Genomic DNA, 15,573 nt, shown 5'->3' with positions numbered 1-15,573 from the left:
TTTGTCCATGTCCAGCAGATGGCGCCAAGTGACTGGCCGCGGCTGGGCTGTACCGGGTCCTCTTTGGAAAACATGAAATCTATTTCTATAGGGCCAGCATCTTAAAGAAGGCACTCATATTGTCTGTTTGAGACCCTTTCTTTTGCTCCATTTTAATGTGATATGTGGATCAAAATAAGAAATAGAGAATAAAATGGTTTCTCCTCCTGGAATGTGGTAATATTGTGGAATAACAGGAACACAGGTCCAACGTAGATAGCTGAGTAAAACAGCACCCAGACTTGCAGCCGGCACGGGGAACTCATGTGAGTGTGTGTATGTGTGTGCACGCGTATTTGTGCTTATGAGAAAGATTAAACAGTAAAGGATGGAAGTGATAACAAATGCTTTAACAAGGGTAAGGAGAAAGTATTGTAGAAAAATCTATAAAAGCTGAGGGAGTGGGAGAGGGGGAGGGGGAGGGAGAGTTAGTTCAAGTGAGCATGAGAGCTGGGACCTTGGATTAAAGGCATTAAAAGAACTCCAGAAGAAAAGATTTGATTCCACCGGTCGTGGTGGCTCACGCCTGTAATCCCAGCACTTTGGGAGGTCGAGGTGGGCGGATCACCTGAAGTCGGGAGTTCGAGACCAGCCTGACCAACATGGAAAAACCCCGTCTCTACTAAAAAAAAAAAAACAAAAAATTAGCCGGGATATGGTGGTGCATGCCTGTAATCCCAGCTACTTGGGAGGCTGAGGCAGGAGAATTGCTTGAACCCGGGAGGCAGAGGTTGCAGTGAGCTGAGATCATGCCATCGCACTCCAGCCTGGGCAACAGGGATGAAACTCTGTCTCAAAAAAAATATATATATATATATAGATATATTTGATTCCTCTGTTTCTTGCAATCCTAGTAACAGGTGACTTGAATTTCAAGTGATTATCATATAAATGGAGGATTAGAAAAGAGACACCAACTCTGGAACCAGTTCAATGGAATTCTTCAAGAGACTATAACTTAGTGCTTACAAAGACTTGGAATGATCTACACTGCATGGTGTACCTGTTAGAGGAGGTGACATCAAAGCTTTAGGTACTGAGAGAGGATACTTCCTACTGTGGAAGGGGAGAAAAGAAAAAAGCAAAGGTGAGTTGGAATGGTAGACCTGTTGGGTTTATTCTCTCATTGCTAAGCTTTTAAAATCTCTCGTTAAAAAAAAATGTCTTGGGCAGGCCATGGTGGCTCATGCCTGTAATCCCAGCACCTAGGGAAGCTGGCATGGGAGGACTGCTTGAGCTCACGAGTTGGAGACCAGCCTAGGCAACATTGAGAAACCCTGTCTCTACAAAAAATTAGCCGAACGTGGTGGCAGGTGCTTGTAGTTATAGCTGTAGCCTCCTAGCTACTCAGGAGGCTGAGGTGGGAGCATTGCTTGAGCCTAGGAGGGGGAGGTTTCAGTGAGCCATGATCGTACCACTGCACTCCAGCCTGGGTGACAGAGTGAGATCCTGTCTCAAAAAAAAAAAGTATTTATCTAATACAGTGAAAGATGGAAGGGGATGCGGTTACTCCTGCTCCAGTTGGATTTGTCTGCTCCATTTAGAAGCTGCTTTCAGAGCAGGAATGACACCTGGGTTTAGAAAACAGTTCCCTGTGTCTGTGCATGTGTGTTCTTCCAGCTCAGTGTCCTATGTCACCTGTCCTGAGACATTCCAAGAAGGAAGACCAAAAGACAGCATTCTTGAGCTATTCCAAAGAGATCACAGAGGCCACCACCAAAGAGAAGTCTAAGAATCTACCATAGTTTGCCCCGGTAAAATGCTATTTTTCTTAGCAACTATTGCAAGTTATAAAACTCCTAAGTGAAATGATTGTGTGGCCAGGGATAGTGGCTCATGCCTGTAATCCCAGCACTTTGGGAGGTCAAGGCAGGTGGATCATTAGAGGTCAGGAGTTCGAGACCAGCCTGACCAACATGGTGAAACTCGTCTCTACTAAAAATATAAAAATTAGCCAGGCGTGGTGGCACATGCCTGTAATCCCAGCTGCTTGGGAGGCTGAGGCAGGAGAATCGCTTGAACCCAGGAGGTGGAGGTTGCAGTGAGCCGAGATCATGCCACTGCACTCTAGCCTGGGTGACAGAGTGAGACTCTGTCTCAAAAAAAAAAAAAAAAAAAAAGAAAAGAAAAGAAAAGAAATGATTGTGCAGGCAGAAATGTCTTTAAGGCATCATTGTTGCAGAATTTTGCTCCTTAGTTCAGCTAAAACTGGGTTCATGTCACATGACCAGGAGACTTTAGACATGTGGACACATTGAAGGGTGTGCAGAGCAGCATTTTGTTGGGCAAAAGGGGGAAAAAAAAGAAAAAAACTCAGCAAAGTGAGATGGAGTCCTATTAACAGGCCTCCCACCTCACAGGTTGAATCCCAGGCCACCACACAGGAACTGAAGAGCCAGGCTCCTCCCCCTGCCTGTGGCTCCACCCCATTCTCCCAGTGCACATGTGAGCAGGCTCAGATGAGGCCCTGGGCATGTTCCCTCATCTGTACAGAAGCATCTGATGTAAACACTTGTGGGGTGGGTCGGAGATTCTCTGGGGACACCTTTATATCTGCCTAGGCATTTGGCTGTCTCATTCCCCCCTCTAAAGAAGTACATCCAATGGCGGTTAGAATAAGGTAAGGATAAGGATGATGACCGAAGTTAACTGCTTTCTGCTAACAGGGGGCACCGTTTTGGGGAAAACAGCAGTCAGATCTCCCTCAGAGGCTTATCTAAGTATCCCCAGCAGAAAAGGCCATCGTCCGAGGCTCTGGTTGCATGATCATTTGGAGTTTGATAGCCTGAAGGCGAGAATAGACAACTGGGTTATTAGGAAACATATATCAAAACGAAACAAGGAGGTTACGGTAAGGACAGCTCAAAAAATCCCAAGGCCTTTTACTGGTTTGCAAAGTGGAAGGGGAGGCCAAAAGCCCAACTGGTTAAAAAAATAAAAAATGAAACTACCCTTTTGCCGGCATTTGGACTTCTGGGTTCCCTTCTCCTGAGCCCAGTACTAAACCAACCAGCCTAAGGTTTAGGGAATTAACTCTTCCCAGTTTGGAGAATGCATCTGAAGGGAGCGTCTCATAGTACAGAGACACCATTATATATCACTGAAGAGAGGACAGAGGAAAAAAAAGGAAAAAGAAGGTGTTTTTTAGAGGAGCCCCAGGGGTTCAGGAGGCATTCAAAAGAGATACAGACTGAAGATGAATGGCTACCCATCCAGAAAGAAGGGAGCAGGCATCCCTGGTTCCTTTCTCTTACTAGCAAACACCCAGAGTACGTGAGGGACGGAAAGTGAGGCATTCCTCTTTCTTTCCTCTGTCCTTGTATCCCCAAGTCCTGGCAGCCACAACAGGGTGCCACCTATGGGTGTCAAAGTGGCTTTCACCCATGTTAAAAGGGGGGCCTAAGGGGTGGGAATATCCACTCTTACCCACATACGCCCTGTCTCCCCTGCTGTCAGTAGCCTGTGAATTCCCTAGACCTCATTTATGCCGTGGATACTAGCATGACCTTTATCCATGTAATGGGAAGCTTGGCTTAAGCAGCAGGAATTAGTCATGCTCACCTGTGCTGTGTCTTTTAACTTCCATTATCATCTGTCTCTGGATTCCTCAGATCCAGTTTTCTTTCCTAGGGCTTTGAGCTGAAGTTTGGAATTGAATTTGGGATAAAAATACGTCTTGAGGGGGGTTGCGTGGACTCCTTATTATAAGCTGAATGCTGAGATGAAGTGGTGGAATTGAGTCCTCCTCCAACCAGGGAGAGAAAAGGATGTCTTGTGACACCCCCAGATCACTGGTGGCTATAGTTATGCTTGCTAAGATTTGGACGCATGGGGCTTGGCTTTGGTTAGCTCCCTTTGTCTTACTTTCCCAAAAAGGAAACCTCTGGGTGGTGGGCATCCTATTTATTTTCATCACCTGGAAGGATTTGCAGGATAATTGCTCAGAAGGAGAATACTGATCCAGATTTTTACATCACCCATCCCTTTTGTTTTTTTCTGAGCTGCAGCCAGAGATTGCTGTTTGGTTCACAGGAACAAGCAGGGTTCGTCTAAAATGTAGGCAAAAAGTTAAAAACAATGAATGAATCTAGAACCTAATGATAAGTTTTGAAACATTATTTCTCTTTCTCTAGTCTTCATTTTTGTTAAAAACAAATCATGATAGGACTGAGTTGTTTGCAAAATAGACTTTAGTCTTATACTTGGCCCGATTATTTGCATAAAGTGCAGCAAGAATAATTATTTCTACATAGGCCTTTTAGATCGGCTTTCATGGAACTTTGTTCCACAGAGAATCTCAAATAAGACCTTTTAAAGCTGAGCCTAGTCATGGGTTTGTATCCTCAAATACCGATGAGTTGGGCAAACTCCTCTCTTCTTGAGGTTTCAAGAGATATGGTCCCTGGGTCTGTTGGAAAGTGACATTCTTTACCTACCGCAGGTTAGGAACCCTGTATGGGGACTGCGTACGAAGATATGAGGCCAGTTTCTCCCATGGGGCTTTATTGACTCTGCAAGTCAAGCTTGACTCCTTAAAGGGAAGCATACCCTTCCAGTCAAAGCCTCAGTAAAGCAACCAGTTTCTCCAGTTGTGTCTTGTTGCAACCAGTTTCTCCAATTGTGTGCTGTTGCAAAAGAAAATGGATTCTTATTGCACTGATGCAAACAACTATATGGCCATAAATTAAGAATACTCACAACTAGTTTCCAAATTCTGGAGAAGCCAGGCAGAGAGACAGAGACAAATATACTCCAAATTTTGTTCACAGGAGTATACCTTACTCAATGATTAAAGGCTGTAAATAGCTCAAAATAAGTTTGCTTGACTCTGAAAAACAAAACAAGGATCAGCAATATTTCAAGCAAAAGTCAAAAAGATTACTTCAGTTTTGTATTAGTTTAGACCATTCAGTTAACTCTTGTTTTGCTTTATATTCCTAGACATTTCATCTTTTCATGAGTCCTGTATGTTTTTCCTTTGGAATAATGTCACAATCTCCAAAGTTATCAGAAACCTGCATTTCAGAGCACCTGTCAAAGTTCTATAGCTGGTTATAAACCATCTTTTGAAGAGGATCAAAATAAGACAATTATCTGTAAATAATAAAATGTCCAGGGTAGTTATAGTCAGAAACATGATTGACAAATAAATTTGGTTATCTCCGTGGTTTACAATAACTTAATAACCTTAATTATGATTGATAGCGTATACTCAGACATTAGAATTTTAGACATCCCATACAATTTTGGAACATATATTAATATAATTCTCTAAAATCTAACCTGAAGATTAAACATCATTTTGGCAATCCGATGTGCTTAAACATGTCAAATAATCCTGTTCCCCTCTCTTTTGGATACTCCAGGGGCCCTCTGTAGCATCCAAAAAGCCAGGCATCAGGAAAGACAATTTTGAAACTGAAGTTTGATTTTGGGAAGTCTGTTATGTGTTAGAAATTTAAAACACCTGATGTTATGAAATACAATTCCAGATTGCCATAAATTATTTATTTTGCCAAAATGATGACTCAGAAATTTTAAAAAAGCAAAAAACCTTTTATAACCTTTTACAAATTTTGCTAAAGAGCAGATTAGTGCCTTAAGAGTACCTTGTTGTGCTTTTATTTCAATGCTGAATTTATAGAAGACCATATAATAACCATTTGAATTTAGTTAATATGTTCACACATGGAATTTCTTTTGCAAGATTATTATTTTTTTTTTTTTGAGGCAGAGTTTCACTCTTTGTTGCCCAGGCTGGAGTGCAGTGGCACAATCTCGGCTCACCGCAACCTCTGCCTCCCGGGTTCAAGTGCTTCTCCTGCCTCAGCCTCCCGAGTAGCTGGGATTACAGGCATGTGCCACCACGCCCAGCTAATTTTGTATTTTTAGTGGAGATGGAGTTTCTCCATGTTGGCAGGCTGGTCTGGAACTCCCAACCTCAGGTGATCCGCCTGCCTCGGCCTCCCAAAGTACTGGGATTACAGGCGTGAGCCACCACACCAGGCCAAGATTAATTTTTATACTCCTTTCATCATTTGATTAAACCTTCAGCTTTAGCTTATCTAATTCAAAACAATCCTTCAAGCCTAGGAAAGAATTTACATTTCTACACCTTCTTATCATCTTTTGCTAAAAACACATCTTACTGTTCTTATACACCTCACATGTAAATCTATTTCCAGTAGTTTCAATTACATGTTATAATGGTAACTCCCAGCAATTTTTAACTTTTATGTAGAACCTAGTAAGTTGTTATAATTACGTACAAGTCGCAGCCAAGGTTTGACTCCTTCCAGCATAATTAAGGGTGTGGTTTATTCCATATGTCTGTAGGCCTCACCAGTTGTGAAGCAGGCAAGTCAAACTGTTCTCAAAAACCAAAAAAGGCAGTTTATAACCTTAAAACATTTAGCAAACCTAATATCTGACCTGCATAATTTAGATCACCTATTTACATTTTGATGACATCTGCATTTTACCAATAATCTTTAAGGCTGCTTTTATTTCTCGAGGATTAAAGTCATGTGAACTGAAAGGTACCACAGCTTTTATCTTCCCTTTTAAAAAATATTTGATTCAAGTGCTTATCGTCTTTTAAGTCAATGAAGTAGAGCTGTTTTTTATAGACATCACATACATGACACATATTTAACTACACAGGCAGAAGAAAATGCAGTAGCTGTGAAATTTTTCATCTGCCAATCTCCTAATTGGATTATTGGCTTCCGGGTGGTGCCCTTTAAGAGACAGGGCCAGAAAAACATGCAGCTTTTAAGGCCTAATAAAATAGGCATGACTAGGAGGCAAAAACAGATTTTGAGAGGGATATATCTGCATTTAATTCCCGGGGTTCCATGAGAAAAAACAGGTTTCTTCCCAAAACGGGGTTAGTGGCACCTTGTCTGTTTTTCCCAAGGAGTCCCATGCCCCCAGAAGTTATCTTAGGGCCTCTCATGCATACATTTAGAGTGACAAGGCAAAATGGAGAAAAATAATTCAGTCTACTGAGAAAAAGCCCTTTTCCAGCAAAGAGATCCAAGAAAACAAACAAACAAACAAAAAACATAAAGACCTTTTAAATATACTTATAACTTGGATATCCACTTTTAATTAAGCTGAGTGCTCTTTGAGAAAAACCTTTTAACTGCCTTATTACCCAACTAGCCGTGCCAAGTGGCCAATATTTCTGGCTTTCAAACTTTGCTAAAGGTGATGTCCCAGGTGCTCAGAGAAAGGAAGATAAAAGGCGGTTCGTGGAGGGGAAGAGAATCAGCAACAGGTCATGCAGATATCAAACCAGAAAGGACTTATTCCCTAAGCCAGGATTGAACCCAGCCGCCATTGTAAAATGGTGGAGGCTAAGACAAAACATTGCCACGTGGTTACAGGTCATGCTCCCTAAAACAAGATGGAGGCCCGCAGCAGGGTTTGCTACTCACCATACAGAAAGTCATGCAAAGCCCACCAGACTGGCTACAGCTTAAGACCAACCTCACAAATCCTTTTTCATAATTAAAACTTTACAGAGACTATAAACAGTGATCCTTATTCCTGGCCTAGTAAAATGTCTTCAAAAAGGAAAAAAAACCTCTCACTTAAAAGTTAAATGCTGACAGGGTAGACAAAAGGAAAAAATAGTTTAAAATGCAGGGTTGGAAAGATGCCTGGGGAAAATACCTCTTAATCTTATACAAATGGGTTCCTCCAACAGGGAGAGAAACTTAATTGCTGTCCACCATTGGGCACCCTTGGGCCGTGGGCCATGCACCCCAACCCTGGCTGGGAGGGGAGCGGGGAACCCACCATTCGCCAGTCTATCTCGCAGGTGCCTGCAGCCATTGGGGTGAGGGGGTGTGCAGTTTCCTCTACCCTCAGAAGAAGTCCAAGGACAAAAAGGCTTGGAAGCGAAAGGGGAAAAAGATTTTTTGGTTCACATCTTACCCACCCCTCCTCAAGCCCCACACCTAGGAGCCAAAACGTTGCAGAATTTTGCTCCTTAGTTCAGCTAAAACTGGGCTCTAGCTTGTCAGAAGACCAGGAGAATTATATGTAGACACATTGAAGGGTGGGCAGAGGAGGGTTTTAATGGGCGAAAAGGGAAAAAAAGAAAAAAACTCAGCAAAGTGAGGTGGCTTCCTGCTAACAAGTCCCCCACCTCACAGATTGAATCCCAGGTCACCACACAGGAACTGAAGAGCCAGGCTCCTCCCCCTGCCTGTGGCTCCACCCCGTTCCCCCAGTGCACGTGTGGGCAGGCTCAGACGAGGCCCTGGGCAGGTTCCCTCATCTGCACAAAAGCATCTGATGTCAACACTTGTGGGGTGGGTCGGAGGTTCTCTGGGGACACTGTTTTATCTGCCTAGGCATTTGGCTGTCTCATCATGGTATACAAATACTATGGGTTTTGCTGTTTGCCTTAATTCCAGTGATCTCACAACACTGGTGCCCAAAACTAAACATCTCTTTCTTCCAGGAAAATTGATTTCTTACAAAAGAATATTACAAACTGTTACAAGTTTGAGCTTAATTATAAAATCTGTGGAGAGGTGTGGTGTGTAATTCAGATTATTCCAATGAAGCAGTCAAAAAATATCTGGTAAAACGTACCCTGGTAAACCAGTGGCTCTCAAATTTGTGGGCTAAAGAATCACCTGATTAGCTGAGCGTGGTGGTGCATACCTGTGGTCCCAGCTACTCAGAGGCTGAGGTGGGAGAATCACCTGAGCCCGGGAGGGCGAGGCTGCAGTGGGCCAAGATCGTACCATTGTACTCCAGTTTGGGCGACGGGAATGAGACCCTGTCTAAAAAAAAAAAATCACCTAGGGTGCTTGTTAAGCTGCAAATTCCTAGGCTCAACTCCAGACATTCTAATGAAAGGAACTGGGGATGGAGCCCAGGATTTTGCATCTCAATCATTTCAGATGATTCTCATGCAGAAGATTGAAAGACCTCTTTTAGAGAAACATTACCCTAAGCAAGGGCAGAGTTGGTCAGTTGCAGAGGTCTTCCAACTCACTTCCCATTCATTCGTTCACTCATTCTTTCCTGAACTTATTAATTCAATAAACATTTATAGTGCCCTATCATTGTACATGGTGGTGTGGACTTGGTAATGTAAAGAGACTCGGTTCCTGTCTGGACGGAACTTACATCTAATGGCTGACATATATATATGACATTGATGTATGATTGACAGCGTCAACTGGTAAGTATTGAATGTGTCCATACAGGCCAAAGAGAATGTTGCAGGGATTTAGAAGGAAGTTGTGTCAACGTGGGTTCAAGTGGGCAGGAATGGAGGAGCTATTCTGTGGAGGGGGTGGGACATTGCCTGGGCCCTGACTGTTGAGGAATGAGCAGGATATCGAAGAGAAGGAAACAGCATTAGCTTCATATCGTAATTATTAAGCAAGAACGTTCTTAGTATCCATAAGCCTATACTAAAGATAGAGTGGCCAAGCATGCCCAGGATTAAAACTATAATCTCATTAACTACCTTCCAAGGAGAAATAAAGAATAAGAAGTGAGAAGTTCCTGAATCAGCAACATCATCTCCTTGTTTCTTCAATATTCTGATGCCCATTGGACCATTTTTATGCTAATAAGTTGATCAATAGCAGGATGTTTTGATGTGACGTGTTTATATGGTATTCCTTTTCTCCTAGCTCCATATCTATTTCATCAAGCTACTTCCAAAAAGTTAAAAACACTAAACATAAGATCCTTGTAGGGTATAAACAATTAGCACTCTAGGAAGATTAGGACTGTTTGAAACCAAGCGAGGCAGATTAATCTAATTAAAAATGACTTCGTATTTAACAAAGAGATCTGTATTCATTAAGACTTCTACTTAGACATACTATTTTTAGCTATATTTTGCCAATCCTATTACATGTGTGAAAAATAAATAAATCTCGGAAATCTTGGGGCTCCAAAATCACTAAGCTAAAGGGGAAAGTCAAGCTGAGAATTGCTTAGGGACAACCTGCCTCCCACTCTATTCAAAGTCATCCCTCTGCTCACCGAGATAAATGCATATCTGATTGCCTCCCTTGGGAAAAGTTGATGAGAAACTCAAAAGGATGTAACCATTTGTCTCTCATCTACCTGTGACCTAGAAGCCTTCTCCTTACTTCAGTTGTCCTGCCTTTCAGGACAGAACCAGTGTACGTCTTTTATTTATTTATTTATTAGACAGAGTCTCATTCTGTCGCCCAGGCTGGAGTGCAGTGGCCCCTGATCTCGGCTCACTGCAAGCTCCGCCTCCCAGGTTCACGCCATTCTCCTGCCTCAGCCTCCCCAGTAGCTAGGACTACAGGCGCCTGCCACCACACCCAGCTAATTTTTTGTATTTTTTTAGTAGAGATGGGGTTTCATCGTGTTAGCCAGGACCAGTGTACATCTTACATGTATTGATTGCTATCTCATGGCTCCCTAGAACGTATAAAAGCAAGCTGTCCCCTGGCCGCCTTGGGCACATGTCGTGAGGATCTCCTGAGGCTGTGTCACAGGCGCATGTCCTCAAGCTTGGCAAAACAAACTTTCTAAATTAACTGAGACCTGGCTCAGATTTTCAGGGTTCACACATGAAAGAAATTTTATGTAATTTATTTCGCGAAAACCAATTTCTAGCTGTCCAGCTACTGTTACATTTCATGTCTTAATCTGTAAAACAGGTTTAATAGCCCCTGACTCAGAGAGGTGTTTGAGGAGGAACTGAGAGGACAGTTGTGATTGAGTTTTAAAACCCATGCTGGCCGGGCACAGTGGCTCACGCCTGTAATCCCAGCACTTTGGGAGGCTGAAGCAGGTGGATCACAAGGTCAGGAGATCGAGACCAACCTGGCCAACATGGTGAAACCCTGTCTACTAAAAATACAAAAATTATCTGGGCATGGTGGTGTGTGCCTGTAGTCCCAGCTACTTGGGAGGCTGAGGCAGGAGAATCACTTGAATCAGGGAGGCGGAGGTTGCAGTGAGCCGAGATCGCACCATTGCACTCCAGCGTGGCGACAGAATGAGACAATGTCTCAAAAAAAAAAAAAAAAAAACAAGAAGACCCACACTAAGAATGAGCGTAAGTTACGAGTTTTCCAGCCATTCTAAAATCTTCCTCGGGATAAAAAGCAGGATCGCAGAGAGCTAGAACATACAATTCTACCTCATCCCAGAACTTGCAAGATATTATATTAACAAGGAAGGCTTCCCAGCCCTTCTTGTTAATATCTTACAAAGCATGCAAGCCAAAATACTGAAGCATTTGTATCCCAGAGTTTCCATGAGTTTGTAGAGAGGTGGTACATCTGGTGGCACAGACTCTGGCGCTGGGCGACTGGGTTTTTAATCTTAGATCCATTCCTTACTATTTACGTGGCTTTGAAGGTACTGAACCTTGATGTGCCTTAGTTTTCTTATCTGTGAAGTAGACATAAAAAGATTGTTGTGATTCAATGAATCCATAAACATCTACACACAAAGCATTCCTATCTGCCCCTAGAGAAGGTTGTGTTAGCTGTTGTCATGAGCTCTGATGTTAAGGAAGGTACCCAAGGGCATGACAGTTTCAGTTTCATGGAGTGTATAGGAAGACTGGAGATGTATTGATACATACATAAAAATCAAATAGGGGATGGAAAATTAGCAGGACACCATGCCTAGAACAATTATTTATATTGTAACCACCCAAGGGGTTCACCTTGCCCACTGCCTAGACAGAGCTGATAAATCAAGGGGAACTGCAATAGAGAAAGAGTAATTCACACAGAGCCGGCTGTGTGGGAGACCAGGGTTTTGTTATTACTCAAATCAGTCTCCCTGAGCATTCAGGGAGCAGAGTTTTTAAAGATAACTTGGTGGATGGGGGGTAAGCCAGTGAGCCAGGAGTGCTGATTGGTCAGAGATGAAATCGGTAAGCCAGTGAGCCAGGAGTGCTGATTGGTCAGAGATGAAATCGGTAAGCCAGTGAGCCAGGAGTGCTGATTGGTCACAGATGAAATCGGTAAGCCAGTGAGCCAAGGGTGCTGATTGGTCAGAGATGAAACGGCAGTGAGTCAGCTGTCTTCTTGCACTGAGTCAGTTACTGGGTGGGGGCCATAAGAGCAGATGAGCCAGTTTATTGATCTGGGTAGTGTCAGATGATCCATCAAGTGCAGGGTATGCAAAATATCTCAAGCACTGATCTTAGGAGCAGTTTAGGGAGGGTCAGAATCTTGTAGCCTCCAGCTGCATGACTCCTAAACCGTAATTTCTAATCTTGTGGCTAATGTTAGTCCTACGAAGGCAATCTAGTCCCCAAGCAAAAAGGAGGTCTGCTTGGGAAAGGGCTGTTACCATCTTTACTTAAACTATAAACTAAGTTTCTCCCAAAGTTAGTTCAGCCTACCCCCAGGAACAAACAAGGATAGCTTGGAGGTTAGAAGCAAGACGGAGTCTTGCTTATCTCTTTAGATAAGCTTTCGCTGTCTGTCATAATTTTCCAAAGGGGGTTTCAATATCATCCCTTATAACAGAAAACATTTAAGACTGTTTGTAGGAGTGCATATATAAAATAGTGTGGCACAGGTTTAAAATATGAGAATAGTAGAAGTAGGAACATTAAGGAGGACTGGAGAAGAATCCAGTACAAAAAAAGCATCCCATGGCATCTTATGGGTGGGCCACATGGTTGACTCTAAGCTTTCTAGCAACCATTGCAAAAGGGAAACTCAGTTAGTCAGTCACAAGATAAAAGCAGGCCAATTGTTCAGGAGAAGCACAATTATTCCTTATATTCAGACTGAGGACTAAGCTCTGATTTTTTCTTATCTTGCACCAATTCTTATCTAAGGGGTCTGGGGAGTCATGCCCTACAAGCCATAAATTCTCGTCAGATGGGTTTTATTTAACCCTACATATTGCTACTTACTTTCCTTTCTGAATCTGGCATAACATTATGTGGCAAAGAAGAAAATCAAAATATTTTACCCCAAAACATGGTTCTTTGCGTATTTTGATATGGCCCTGTAAAACTGTCCTTTCTGGGGGGTGGGGGGGAAATTTACATCTCTAAAGAATCTCTGTTAACATAGCTAGATCTTTTTCTTCCAGGCCCTCCCAATCCTGAGGAGATTAACTGAGAGTCTAGCACCTTCTAAAGGTCTGAATAGGAAACAGTTGTCATCTGTTGTCTCTAAGGGCAGCCACTATGAGACTTCAAAAGAACCTCAGTCTCCACAATCTTTTATCTGAACCTGAATATTTCCTTTCTATTGATCCCAGGTCTTTAGACAAACTCAACCAATTGGCAGCCAGAAAATGTTTAAGTTTATCTGTAGCCTGAAAGCCCCCATCCCCATTCCTTTCGAATTGTCCCGCCTTTCTCCACCAAACCAGTGTATTTCTCAAATGTATTTGATTGATGTCTCATGCCTCCCTAGAATGTATAAAACCGAGCTGCACCCTGACCACCCTGGGCATATGTTCTCAGCACCTCCTGAAGGCTGTGTCACGGGCCATGGTCATTCATATTTGGCTCAGAATAAATATCTTCAGATATTCTAAAGAGTTTGACTGTTTCCGTCCACACAAGACCAGAGGGGATGCTCCCAGCCATCACCTTTGAGATGAGGCTGACTCATGTAAAAACAACATCTCTGATATGTTTTCAGCAGATGAACCAGTGTTTTACAGAACTGCTTCCCATATTGTTAGGTAGATCATCACCGGCAGCCCATTCCAGTAACAGCAGTTCTGTGAGGAGGTGGAACTGTGTGTTCCAGCTCTCTGCGATTCTGCTTTGTATCCTCAGGAAGATTTTAGAATGGCTGGAAAATCCATAATTTATACTCATTCCTACTTGCTTGGGTTTTATAACACAATCACAACTGTCCTCTCATTTCATCCTCAAAAACCTCTCTGAGACAGGGATTATTAAAACTGTTTTACAGATTTAGAAACTGAATCCAAGTGTGGTTGGACAGCTGGAAAATTATGGAACAAGGATTTAATCCTGCTAATTCCCAATCTAGTCTTAGGCCATGCCTTTATTACCAAACCTCTTAGAGCCCTCTCTTCCTTGAATTTTTTCACTCCATTAAAATCTGATTTTTATATCAACACCTCCGTTGAGATTGCTATTATAAAACTCACAAATGATATTTTTATTGTCAAACCCAGTAACCCCTTTTTTTCAGCCTTTAAAAACAAAATTTGAACCCTAGGTGTGGTGGCTTACACCTGTAATCCTAGCACTTTGGGAGGCCGAGGAGGGAGGACTGCTTGAGGCCAAGAGTTAGAAACCAGCCTGGGCAACATAGCAAGACCCCTGTCTCTACAAAAAATTTAAAAATTAGCCTGGTTTGCTGATGTGCATCTGTGGTCCCAGCTACTTGGGAGGCTGAGGCAGGAGGATTGCTTGAGCCCAGGAGTTCGAGGCTGCAGTGAAGCATGATTGCATCAGTGCACTCCAGCTTGGGCAACAGAGTGAGACCCTGTCTGTTGTTTACAAAGATACTTTTTGGCATTCTGTTTTCCTTTGGTCTTGGGGACTCTCGTTACTCTTGATATCCCTCCCACCTCTCTGATGACTTCTGCTCCTTGGCCTTTATACGCAACTCCTCTCCAGCCCACATCCCAAATGCTGGCGCTCCCTGAGGGTCCATCTTTGGTCCTCTCCTCTTCTTACTCTATGCAGTTTTCCCAAGAGAGCCAATCCCCTTCCCTGAATTCAGACGCCATCTTGAAAGCACGAATTCCCAGACACGCACAGCAAGGTCACGTCTTCCATGGGGTTGAGTTCCAAGGTCTGAGGCCGAGGTACAAATAGCATTTTCTCACTGAGATTTGTTTGTTTTGTTTTGTTTTGTTTTGTTTCTGATGAAACAGCTGGCTCAGATTTGGAGCCATTATGTAGAAAAACAATGTTTTTTGTTTTTGTTTTTGAGATGGAGTCTCACTCTGTTGTCAGGCTGGAGTGCAGTGGTGCAGTCTTGGCTCACTGCAACCTCTGACTCCCTGGTTCAAGTGATTCTCCTGCCTCAGCCTCCCAAGTAGCTGGGATTACAGCCCGCCATCACGCCCGGCTACGTTTCGTATTTTTAGTAGAGAGGGGGTTTCACCATGTTGGCCAGGATGGTCTCATCTCCTGACCTCATGATTCGCCCTCCTCGGCCTCCCAAAGTGCTGGGATTACAAGCGTGAGCCACCGCGCCCGGCCAAAACAATGTTTTTTTAAAGGTTGGAATTTTACTCAGACAGTTCACAATGTGAGAATGCACAAGAGAAATGAGGCCATTGGAGGAACAGCAGATTCACACCTCCCATTTCGTGGTCAGTTTAGAGCACATAGCCATGAAGTGAAATGGCAGAAAAAAAAACTTCAGTAATTTTTCCTTTCTCTCTATGATTTATTCAGGAGCAAGCCCACACTGTGAATTTGTGTGTTAACGATGACTCTGTTCATCTCCGCCCCATCTCTCGCTGTCTACCTTCTAGGCCTTTCCCGTTTGGTTGTCCTGCAAGATTTCAAATTCCACATGTGCAATATTCATTTAT

The 15,573-nt window shown here is 43.1% G+C and overlaps 1 protein-coding gene and 1 long non-coding RNA gene across 12 annotated transcripts in view; both read left to right on the top strand.

The window, feature by feature from the left end:
- CCDC3 (coiled-coil domain containing 3) overlaps positions 1–15,573 on the top strand; it is a 260,010-nt gene that overhangs the window by 24,563 nt on the left and 219,874 nt on the right. For 3 of the 11 annotated variants that reach the window (XM_063607257.1, XM_063607259.1, XM_063607255.1), the window contains one exon: positions 894–1,126. The exons of the other annotated variants lie outside the window; for them this stretch is intronic. The gene's annotated coding sequence lies outside the window, so the exon portion shown is untranslated. The remainder of the gene's footprint in view (positions 1–893; positions 1,127–15,573) is intronic. 11 annotated transcript variants of the gene reach the window in all.
- On the top strand, positions 1,144–11,099 carry LOC134731088 (uncharacterized). Its single transcript, XR_010113155.1, has 2 exons — positions 1,144–1,793; positions 4,981–11,099. It is a non-coding gene; the product is annotated as an uncharacterized LOC134731088 (long non-coding RNA).

Source organism: Pan paniscus, chromosome 8 (assembly GCF_029289425.2).
Source record: "Pan paniscus chromosome 8, NHGRI_mPanPan1-v2.0_pri, whole genome shotgun sequence".
Lineage (NCBI taxonomy): Eukaryota > Metazoa > Chordata > Mammalia > Primates > Hominidae > Pan > Pan paniscus.
The sequence above is the reverse complement of the archived record's forward strand: the minus strand, read 5'-3'. Positions and strand labels throughout refer to the sequence as shown.